Here is a 12,445-nt window from a genome sequence, read left to right on the forward strand (position 1 = left end):
ATTTATTTTTTGCGCCGAGATGCCCCTCCTCACGAAGATGGCGCTAAACTCCATAAACCACTAATGAACCACCATATGCTAAACATATAGTCTTCCATGAAAGCGTCGCTACTACGCATACACTTACCTTGCCACCATGTCGAATTCGTCAATTCACTGGTCGCGTTATGAGATAGTGCGATCGCGACGCACGAATTGACGATATAGCTTGTATTTTCTTTATCGCAATGCCCACTGTTTCGTTCACGTAAAACGAGTCACTGCTACGCTCCCACAGTTCTGAGTGACCCGGACGATTTACCTTACCTGTAAGTCACGTGATTCGTGGCCGTAGCCGGAATGCGGTAGAAAGTGTCGTGAAGGGAGTCGGCTTCACATGCTTTAATGACGTCGTCGTCGGACCTCGTCGTAGTGCAGCCGACGATATGTACTGGAACACGGGATCCTCCGACTTCGGAGTTGCCACGGGCACCTATAAAGGTTTAGATGCCTCGATATCCGACGTGTCAGCAAGCCATAGGTTCCAGCAGCAGTCCCTGTAAGTCTTGCTGCTTGAAGCGGAAAAGTAGGTTAACAGCCTGAATCGCAACCGCTGAAGCTCAAGCAAGCAACAGTGAAGAACTTTTGGGCATTGCGTGAGTATGCGGAACACGTTGTTCGGAAGGTACTGGTATGCATCCTTGGACGCTGCCCACGGAATGTCTAACTCTTGTGCCGACGACGCTGCAAGACAAACTGCACTGGCCCATATAAGCTGCGATACCGCGGGTACAAAAAGCTGGCGTCAAAATTTGGGGAGGGGGTGGAGTGGGAGCGTTCCTTATAGCTAGATTCCTGTAAAGTGAACTGCAGTTACGAGTTCGAAATCCTATATTTGCCTGTCATATTAGCCATAGATTTTACAACAACACTAGAGGAGAAGCCGGGGGAGGTTACTGTTGGCTACAGTCGGATCTAGCCTTGCAAGACATGCCGGCAATAGCTCGGCTCGAGCGCCTCGTTTCAGGCAACGACTCTAGAGGTAGACATTAGGTCAAACTAAGGTACTCGATCATTGTTTTAGGTGTGCGAAGTGTCACTTTTTCTCAGAAGCGCTAAATATTTGAGAAAATAGGCAATTGTTTTATTGTCCGGAAACGTATTATAGTTTCCCGAATACAGGAACCCGGGTTACATGGATGTGCGCACTCGTGACACGGTCGTGCTATATTGCGACCCTAACGTCAAGTGAGCGCACAAAACAGTATTGGACATAATTTGGTTCTACCTGTCGGTATCACCAGTCAACAGCGTCGCAATCACTAAGCTAAAAGCATGCTACTAAGGCCGACCTCGGCACCTTTCTCACATTGAAGTTCCGCTGTTTCTCTGTTGTTGTACGATAATCAATGTGTGCCCTTGTGTGTCTGTCTGTCTACCAAAACATCTATATATGAATAGACTGTGTCGTGCGAATTCACTGTCGCCCTTGAAGAAGGTCGGTCCACCGACCGAAACTAGTGGGCAAATAAACCGGAAATAACCGGGGAATTGCCTCTTCTCACCCAACTAAGTTTCGCCCATGTAAAAATGTCGTCACTATATATATATATATATATATATATATATATATATATATATATATATATTATTGAATTGGAAGAAGTGCAGGCACACGTAGAACAGCCTTATGACGTCGAAATATGCCGTTATTCCACCGTTCAATTATCCTGGAAACGTCCTAGCCCTGTCTGGATATTATTGATCATAGCACCCTGAGGTGTTACTGCAGATGATTGCTTTAGAATTTTGTCTGTTAAGAGTCCTTTCAACAAAAACATTTTTCTGTCCTCTCTGGTCTGGACTTCGAACATGTCGGGTACACATATAACATAGTAGCGTCAGCTGTTGAGATTTCAAACGACATTCATGGAGCAGGCACCAAACGAAAGCCAGTGGCAGCCAACAAGACGAGTCCAAGCGAAGCTTCGCAGGAATCCAGCAGATATTGCGTTCAGTGTGCGCCAGTGAATAAACATAACATCAAAGATTCGTTTCAAGCCAGCAATTTTCCTCACGTTGTCACTGAAAAAGTTCCATCCAGCGTGATTCTTCGACAAATGATATACATATTAATTAGCAGTGACTGATGTTCTGACTTATTCTGGCTGAGGTTCTAATATTGACGTTCTGACTTAAACGATTGCAAGAATCGCTGTTAGAACAAATATTCCTTTTTTTGGCCGTCTTATTTACTGGCGCACAGTACACACAGTGGTGGCGTCACTGAAAAGCATGTAGCTAACTTTTAAGTTCTGTGACTATTTAAAAATGTTGCAGTGAACCATGATGAAGCGGGACGGCACCGTGGAAAGCCACCGGAAAGTCTCTATTAAATGTTTCTAACCGCCTTCACGTAAACATCTACGTGTCTCAGGGATCTACGTGATAGCTCCATCATGACCTGAATGTTGCACTTGGAAAGCCTTTGCCGGCCTGTAAGGGCACGCTGGCATTAGAGATGCCGACATTAATATATGCTAAGAGCTTACTCATCGACCCTAAACTTTTCAAAAGCGAAACTGTCTTTTCGAACCTTCTCGGCCTTTGCCGACCGTGGATGCTGCTGCGGCTGCTTCGGCTGCGGCCTGCACCGCGGCCGCGGTTTCTGTCTTGCCAAAAGACGTGCATCACGGGGCGCATGCGCGCCGGTTTATCTTAGGCAACAGAAACAATAAATGAAATCAGTGAACCGCACAACTTTATTTCGCGCCGTACTTTTCCCTGCAAACGCTTCTTCTCACCATTCTTCCCTCGACAAACCTGAAGCCTTCGTCCTTTCTGACGTCGCTGCGTCCATGGCTGGCAGTGTGCACTCGGCATGCCCACCTTGTGGACGGTGTAGTGTATAAGCATAAATTTAGCACGATATTAACGTTGTGACCTGCGCGTTGCATAAAAAGAAACATTAAATAAGGTTACGCGTTACATACGATGACAATAAAGAGACTTGTTCGCAGTGCGTTTTATTAAAGCGAAGCTTTATATGGCTAGTCGAAACGAAAAAGCGTCTGTCCGTCGCCTGTCCACAGAAAACTATCATCATCAGCAATGGCTCGAGCGTCATCGTCGTCTTCCGCAGCTGGCTAGTTGGCGCAACCGCGCGAACGCGCTCGTGCCACTGCTCCCGCGTTCGTCGTCGTCGTCTTCTTCCATAGCTGGCTCCGTTGCAGCTCATCATTCCAGCATAGAATTGCACTTCTTTCTGTCTCCGTAAGGGGGAGGTCGCGTTTACGGGGGTATGAGCCATTGCTTAAGGGGGTATGAGCCATTCATTGTCTTACGTGACGGACCGATTTGCTTTTGAAGCAATTTAATTTCGAAGAATCTCAAGCGGCAATGGGCGGGCGAATGATGCTAACCACGCCGCCAAGCAAACTCGAGACATCGAACGCAAGCGACAACGGCGGACTGCGGGCATACCATCAGTGACGTCGTTCTCTCCGCCGCAGCAAACGTGTGTGCAACCTCATTTAGAAACACAAAGACGTAACCAATATTTGAGAAATTCTTTAATGACCATCGGGATTAAGCGAGTCATAAACACCTGAGCCGCACGTTTCAGCTTCGCTGGTTAACCATCTGTACGGAGGGCTTGAGCGGTGATTTTCTTTCATAGCACATGTTGAAGCGCTTCGCTTTGCATAGCCTAAAACGTGTGACTTGGATCTGCATTTATATGTATATAATTCTGCTCTGCTAATCCTAAGAGCTACTCGATAGGGACGCGGTATTCTGAAAGGCAGTACAGAGTTAGAGCACTGCACGGGGTTCGGGCTTACCCAAAAGCCCGGACCCGGCCCGGCCCGTGGGCCGGGCCGGGCCTGGTAGAGCAGTTTTTTCACGGGCTCGGGCCGGGCTCGGGCACGGCGTGTGTTTTTTGACTCGGGCCCGGGCCGGGCTCTGGCTTTCTCGTGGCGTGCATGTAACGTGCAGCGAGTTATTCTCGGGCTTCTCAACTCTGAAAAACATGTATTTTTCGGTGTCGGGCCGGGTTCGGGCCGGTTTCGAGCCGGGCTCGGGCCGGGCTCGGGCCTAAGGTAAAGGGGTGGCGGGCAGGGCCGGGCGGGTAACGTAGAATATTTCCGGGCTCGGGCCGGGCCCGGGTCTCGCCATAATAGTTTTGATCAGGCTCGGGCGGGCAGCGCAACGTAAAAACGGGCCCGGGCCGGGCCCGGGCTGAAAAACTCGGCCCGTGCAGTGCTCTAGTACAGAGACGTGCGAGTGATGACAACGATCTGCCTTTGAAAGCGCCTGCAAGATGGCTCACGAGACGTCGGGTGGCAGGGCGACGTGCCTACAAATAAGTGAAGCCTAGTTTTCCACACTTGTTAGGCAAAAAGAGTCACATTATTGTTCCTGATGAAAGAGACGTTATAGACCTACGGTCTTCCAGAGAACTTGACGTCGTCCTGTTCGTGTTTCATTACGTTCCACGTCAGTAATGCAATGCGAGTCATTTCAAAGGATGTACAAAACAATCCTGTTAAAAGAATTGTCGATGAGCAAGTTGGTTCATGATACTGACTAAATTAATAGAACGCAAGAAAAGCACGGACATGACAGGACTGAGGGATCGCTAGGGGATCGTTGAGATAATGCGTCTTTAGCATACTGTCTGCACTGCATTTACCAATGCGATGGAGTAAGGCAAAACAGGATGTAGTCAAGGATTTCTCTGCACAGCTTGGAGTGGGTTAAGGAGCCAATGACAGTTAATTGTTTCCAGGTGCTCAGTTGTATGACCATCGTCCACGTCACGCCGAATGCACTGTTTCTTGGCCAGAGGCCAATATGAAATGCCTAGTGGTGATGGGTGCTTAGGCGACGGAATATGTACTGCAGGTGCCTGTCTTTCAGGACGAAGGTATGGTGCCCTCTGCAACACACCCTCTCCTGTCCTTTATTTCAGTCTTAAAATCACAATTCTTATACCGCTACACTATGTTATATTTCCAGCTGAGGATAACATTACACAAGGATGTTTATATTGATTCCCACCTTGCGTACTTTACGCATAGATAGAACCTGCACAGATAGAACGATCCACAGAGCGCCTACAACATGTGAGTACTGAAAATCAAGGCACCATAAACCATGCCTCGAGAGGCTCACGGTGGATTATCAGAGTATGGAATTTACATATTATTTGGTGGCGACAATATTTGCATCTCAGCATTTCCTTCAAATCAGCGCCAGCGAGACAGTAAATACATTTATGACATAACGACCAGGTGCTCTAATCGCAAAACAAAAAGACTCAGAGGAACCTCGATGAACGGGAACATTTCAAGATATGCGTAGCATTATATGGCGGTCTACGTGGTACGGAATGTGCTATGCGTGGTAATGATGTGTGTGGGAGTTATGCTGATGTAGTATATGAGTTATGTATTAACATGCGTGAGGAGTACGAGCAGGGAGATGGGCATATATACTCACACTGCCGAACATATATATTTCTTACCACGCTCACCGCCACAGCTTTGGCAGCTCTGCTTCAAGGAAGTTCCGCGAAATTTCTTTGCGCGACGCCCGGCGCGGTAAAGCCAACGCTTTAATGCTGTCATAGGCAGCGAAGGGGGTACGGTTGCACGTGTATGCGTAATTAATGCACGAGTGGCGCATCCACTCGTTTTAGGTCTCCTTTACTCACATTGCGTCCTAAATGGTCGAGTGTTTACCAGAGCGTCCTATACTGCATGCACCCCCCCCCCCTCCTATTTAGTATAGGCTGAGGCATTTCTGGCCTAGGTTTAATGGCTCCTTTCAACGTATAGCGTATGCAGAACGGCGAAAGCGCACGGGGACCTAGGATGTTTTGCGTCGGCGTGCCAATTGCTATCGCGGAGAATGGGTCGTTTGTCACTGTACTCCGGATGGCATCTATCATCCGCGCTCACAATGGGCTGAAACTGCACATTCTAGCCCTGCGTTGGGACAGGGGTTTTCCTGGCTTCACGTGTAATTTTTTTGACCAACTATCCATATAATGCTACGTATTAAAAATCACCGCCCCTTCCACTCCGTGAAAATGGTCGAACAGCGAAGCTGTGTTAGTCACGCCGAGTGTTACACCATGAAAGTCAAAATTCGCAAGTAGTCTATATTGTAAATATTTTGTTTCACCATTCTTTCACCTCATTTTCGCTTTTGCGTTTTTCGCGTGGGGACCATGCTTTAGGAGGGCTTTTTTTTTTTTGTGGTTCTCTCAGTGTTCTTTTTTGCGTGAGGTTTCTTGCTGTGTTCTGCCGTGCTTTTTTTTTTTCGCGTGCAAGTTGCGCCGCCCCTTCTTTGCGCGCCCGTAATGAGAGCGAGGTATGGCGAAATAAAAACCATCTAATTTTTTTTCTTATTCGGTGATTAGCAGACGACGTTGTTGGACGATCGCTCACGTACAGTGTTCAGCGACTTATACGCAATTCTTGGAGCGCATGGCGGCCGGTGCTTTTTACGCCGCTGGTGAGCAGTAGGTGATCGACGATGGGCTGAATGCAGTCATAATTCATCACGAGGACTCTCGCTTTCATGCGATACAGAAATGCATCAGCTCGGTGTCCCCAGCGCCCACCGCTGGCGCAAGAATTGCCGGCAGCCACGCGCTCCTAGTATCGCGTTTCCATCGCGCTGCACTGTTCTTTGGCCGCAAACCGCCACCATCGCATTTGTTTCTTTCGTGGCAGAGTGGAATCAATCGTCTAAAACCGTGTAAGGTTCGCGTATAAGATAGCATTCTCACGGGGAGAAAGGGGTCGCTCCAACCCCTTTCCCCTTGTTGAGCTCTTTTTTTCCTCTCCTCTACAGTTAGGACACGTGACCCCTTTTTAGCGAAGTCCGACAACGACGGCACAGGGTCCGCATAAACAGCTTGGCTGTAAAAATGACAAGTTAGCGGCGCTGTTTAAACAGCGCGCTGATATGGTATCGCTGGTTCATTCGGCACCGTCAATATCAAACGCCCCTCTGTCAAAGTGCTACGCGGCAGCTGTAATATGTGCGGTGTACATGTGTTTGTATCAGGACGGGAAAGCTAGCACGTTAGCACGCACGCACGCATGCTAGCACGCACACACGGGCCCGCCACACACACACACACAACATGCGAGCGCTTGCGCGCTTGCGCGCGCCCAGAAGTAAACAAATAAAATGAAAGTGGATAACGAGCGCGAGTAGCCTGGCACGTACGCATACGTGACGCCGTCTATGCAGGTATAAAGAGGTATAGCAATTATGGGGTTTATGGATTGCTTTCCTATGAATTGTCCCGATATCTTCAGTTTGTAGCAACTTTTAATTCTTCTTGTGACGCCCCGTAATGCAGCCACGGGGCTATGGCGATTCGTCCTTTAGTTTCTTGAGAAATTGTTCTTTTCTGCTCTAATATGCCTGCGAGTCTTGTCATTTTCATGGAATCTTCAAATCACAATCCATGCTAGCAGCTTCATTTGACAAAAGAAAAAAAGAAAGGGGAAACAAAGGAAAACGCCGCACGCTGATATATTACATGCCGTATGGCGTGTAAGCTCTAGTATCTCGAGCATGTGCTGGTTGAATATTCGTGGGAAAATCCACTTTTCCATTCAAGGTGTGCTTGTCTGCAGCAGTTTGCCGCTAGGCGCGCTGGTCATTGATATTCTGAATTTCCTCATTTGATCCCGTTGTTTGGTCATGCGCTCATCAATTACCTCATGTGCCCCCATCTGCTTTCGTTGAATGGTCTTGAGGACTCCTAAGCGTTCAATGAGCGAGATCCTGCTTTATTTTTTTCCTGGAGGCCTTTCAGTAGACATAGCGGGTGCCAGAAAAACTCATTTGAAAGGATATCATGGGATAACAGACAAATTGTGCCCTTCGAGTTCGCAGATATAACGGACATTTTTTCAGGTCATGTCTTTATATTGAAGATTTCAGAAGCAACAGCGGCTACCTCTGCAAATGCTGAACATACTAAGCAGTCCAGTCTGCGAGAGCAGACAACGTCGATCGACGCAATGCAGAATGCAGCGGCACAGGTATCTAACTGTGTCTAAGCTGGCCGATCTGGAGCTACACGCTGCGGCGCCAATTGTGTTGTTTGATGTCCTGAAAAGAAGAGGATTTCAGCCCGATTATGTCTGGAGTCTAGTGCTTCCAGAGGGTCTGAAGACGTCTCGAGAGAAATCAGGCGCCTTTTGCTCGTGTACTTATGCCACAGTGGACTGTCCAGGCGTGCCAGAGGTTCAAATTGCAGCCCATGTCAATCTTTAACTCGGAGACTTGTGCAGGTTCATGATGGACGGCCACACATACTTATTACGAACTTGTACTATACGAACATTGACACATTTTCCGCGGCAATACCATCGCATACGTAGATCTCGCAGTCGACGTCATCGAATGCTTCGCGCGTGGTGATGCGCTCTGAAAGTGACACTATACAGGCAGGTGCCCGTCTTTACTACCAGACTAAGGCCGCCGGTTGAAACATCCTTAAAACGACCGTATCTAGTCTCCGGTCACTCAACGTAATGTAAAGGTAAGATAGAATGCGCTATATATTGACATTTTATTACGCATTTTGGGTTTGAGTGCGGATGCGGCTTTGCCGTCACTCTGCGGCACATATTCAGTTGTTTGAAGTTTGGCAGAAAACCGTCTTGCTTACGAACTCAAGATTGTTTTCATTGTTGAAGCAGCATGCGTAATTTTCGCAAAATACAGAGTGTTTATATCCAACATGCTTCAATTAGGATCCTATTTTCCCGCGGTCTTCCTTCTCCTGATGCCGCTGCACCGGCATCAGGAGCCCATTTTCAAGCGAAGCTTGTATTGCCTCACAAGTGTAGGTGCCGTTGTAGGTGCGACCGTACAAAAACCGTCTCGCGCAAGTGAAGGAAAACGGCAGGAAAGGCTAAGGAAATACCGCTGATGAAACACGTGAGGCGAGCGCCCGTAACACGCGACGGGAGCACCCAATCCGGAGCGGGAACGCGCCGGGGGAAGGGAAAGGGAAGGAAAGGGATTCGCGCGTTGTGTCGGGTCTTGTTTTCAGTGCACGCTGGGCTAACGGATGGGAAGGACAAGCGTTGTTCGGTTGGCGGCGGAACAGGCCGCTTTTGACGCGAAACGCCGTCAACATCGCTGGGAGCAGGTTCGCGCTCGCAGTGCGAATCCTGCGTTCAAGGCAGCCGAAGCCCAGGCTCGGTTACAGCGGCAGGCGGCAGATCCCGCGTTAAAAGCCCGTCTTACCGAAGCCCAGCGTCCACGAAGGGCAGCGAACCCCGAGGCCAGGGAAAGCGACACCCAATTTTGAGGGTACGACTAGCTTCGCGTGCCCCCCCCCTGTTCCCTGTAGGGGAAGGGCCGACGAATTTTAACAGCGGAGCGGTTTAAGCTCTTTGTTAGGCCACGTAGTGCGAACAAAAACTGCGCCTGGCGATGACGTGATCGCGCGTTTCTTAGCAACGCCTCGCACAGCTGGTGCGAGGCATTGCTAGGTGACGCACGTGACGGCATCGCTCTGTGAGGGTATACCACCCTCTAATAGGTTACCCTCGCCACAGCGCAAGGCGCGGCCGACGTATCCGGCGTTCGTCGGCGTGCCCCGGCTGCAGCCGCGTCGCGATGCGACATGCTGCATGCCGCGCGGACCTCATCACCTAGAATGGACCGCATCCGCATATCGTCGAGTAAGATGGGCTGGTGGGTCGCCGTGATTATGAAAGACGCGAAAAGCGACCCCTATATAGGGCGGATGCGGTCCATTCTAGGTGACGAGGCCGGTGCGAAATACAGCATGCCGCATCTCGATGCCGGCTGCAGCCGGGGTAGACGCCGCCAAACGCCGGATACGTCGGCCACGCCTTGCGCTGGACTATAGAGTGCTGCGCTTTCACTGGCTTGGCGTCCCCGTGCCGAGCGCGCTCGTGCGTCAACGCAACGTCGGACTATAAAGTGCCCTTTAGAACCCGAGAATCGTCCCGACGCTCGGGGTCGGCTATGTTTGGCGAAGAACCAGCCAAGCCAAACAAAGGTAAGCAGAGGAAAGCAAGGACAAAGCTAAGAAGCAGCCAAGCCAAACCAAGTTAAGCAAAGTTAAAGCTAATAACCAGTCAAGCCAAACCAAGTTAAGCAAAGGAAAGCAAAGTTAAAGCTAGGGAGGGGCCACCAGTTTCGCTGTTTGCACAGTCTTCGCACCACTCAGTGTGAAGCTGCTCCTAATTTTTAATTATTACGTGGCACTAGCAATCTATCATTAAAGCGCGGAACGTAGTTAATTAAAGACCGTTTAACCTGTCGTACAGCAGATCGCAACATTAACTACACCCAAAAAATTTTAAGCATAGCTTTATTGGCTAACAAGTTTCGGTGCCGTTATTGTCACGCAATAACTCGCATGAGGCGCATACCCGCACTGAATATGCGGGTATGAGCCAGGGACAATAAAGAAAGAAAGAAGGAAGGAAAGAATAAGAAAGGAAGGAAGGAATAAACAGCAGATTCGGAGAAAGCTGCGCCGGCGCCGGATCACATGACGCGCGCGTCCAATCAGGGTCGTTTGGTGTGCCGCGGGGAGGGGAAGGGAAGGAAAGGGGGTTGGGCGTGTGCTCCGCCGGGCTTTCCTCGCCTCAGATCAGTTTCGGCGATCGGATTGCAAGGCTCGCGTGGTGCGTTCCGCCGAGGAGCAGGCTGCGTTTGAGCAATGCCGCCGGTGCCAGATCGTGAGTCATTAGCATGATTACAGCTACATAGGCGCGCGCTCACGCCACACGCACAACCAATCAGAGCCATTTTGATTCCGCAGGGTATGCAAAGGGAAGGAAAGGGTTTCGCGCGCGCTGCGCCGGCTTCGTTTCCTTTCAGTCTCGGAAAACGGATGGGACGGCCACGCGTTGTGCGTTCCCGCGAAGTCCAGGCAAAACGTCAGCGTCATCTTGCCCTCCAGGAACCCCACAACGGTGGTGCACGCCTCGGCAAGGCTAGTGCCAACTTCACCGGTGCGACGGCCAGGTTTGAACGCGAGTTTCTCAACCGAAACTTCGGAGCCAGATACAGTGCGTGTGACCGGTTGTGGTTCGAGCACAACGTGGTACTCTTCAGTGCAATTCGTTTCCAGGAACGCCGAAGACACACACGACAAGCTTCGCTTACCCCCATTTCCTCGTCAGGGGAGGGGCTGCTGATTTACTTTTACCGGTTTCTAGTAGGTTGCAGCAGTACGAAAATATTTTCGATGTGTTGGTGAACGACTCGGATGGGTATGACGCGCCAGTGTTTCCTATCTCGTGCACAAAACACATACAAACAAAGCGAGAAAAACGAGCATAAACGATCTCTGATGCGTCGTACAACTGAACAATAAGTTTGCAGCAATTTATAAACACTCTAGAAGCCATATTTCCTGCGCGTGGTCCGGCGAGAGCGGTGGCTCTGACGCAGCGCTACTCATTTAACAGAGTTAGGCTTCTTCTTCTTCTTCTTTCTGGGGTTTTACGTGCCAAAACCAGTTCTGATTATGAGGCACGCCGCAGTGGAGGGCTCCGGAATAATTTTGACCACCTGGGGTTCTTTAACGTGCACTACAACGCAAGCACACGGGCGTTTTTGCATTTCGCCTCCATCGAAATGCGGCCGCCGCGGCCGGGATTCGATCCCGCGATCTCGTGCTCAGCAGCGCAACGCCTTAGCTGACTGAGCCACCTCGGCGGGTAACAGAGTTAGGCTTGCTGGCACTTTTGGTTGCGAGCGATGTATACACAGCTGTAATCGTTTAGTGCATGAACGATCGCCCTGACGGATGACTATGATGCCAGTAACCGCTACATACCATCATAGGGGTATGTAGCGGATCATGTGCTGGTTCTTCGTAATTATCATGCACGAACCATTTCATTATGATGACCGGACTCTGGCGCATACTCACTGTGGGTAATCGGCGAAAAATTGGGTGGCGTTAAGAAAGTATATTTAAAATAGCTATAACGTAAGCATGTGATTGCTTAGAAAATATCTGCAATAGAATACGGAAGCAGTCAGTGGTATAGATAAAATAAGAAACAAAAATAGAAGATATAACGGGACATTTCGGCCCTTTCCTTCGCCTTCATATATTAAGGAAAGTTTTAAAGGGCACCTTTCCCGTTTCTTGTTTACGTCGTGGAAGAAATGCACTCACCTAGTTTTCTGTTCTGAGGTCCACCAAAGTTGATAGCTCCTTGATAATGATAACGTCGATCAGAACATTCCTACGTCTAAGATATGTACGCTTATGCATATTTCATATTTTGTCAAACAATGTTCTTGCTCGCCTTATAAAAGATTCTTATATGAACGATATGTTTGTACCATTCATACTTTGAGACAGAGCCCGTTGTCCCGTGATTCAGGTCCCAAACTAAGGCTGTGACAAAAAATGAAACCAGTGTTC

Source organism: Dermacentor silvarum, chromosome 10, assembly GCF_013339745.2.
Source record: "Dermacentor silvarum isolate Dsil-2018 chromosome 10, BIME_Dsil_1.4, whole genome shotgun sequence".
Lineage (NCBI taxonomy): Eukaryota > Metazoa > Arthropoda > Arachnida > Ixodida > Ixodidae > Dermacentor > Dermacentor silvarum.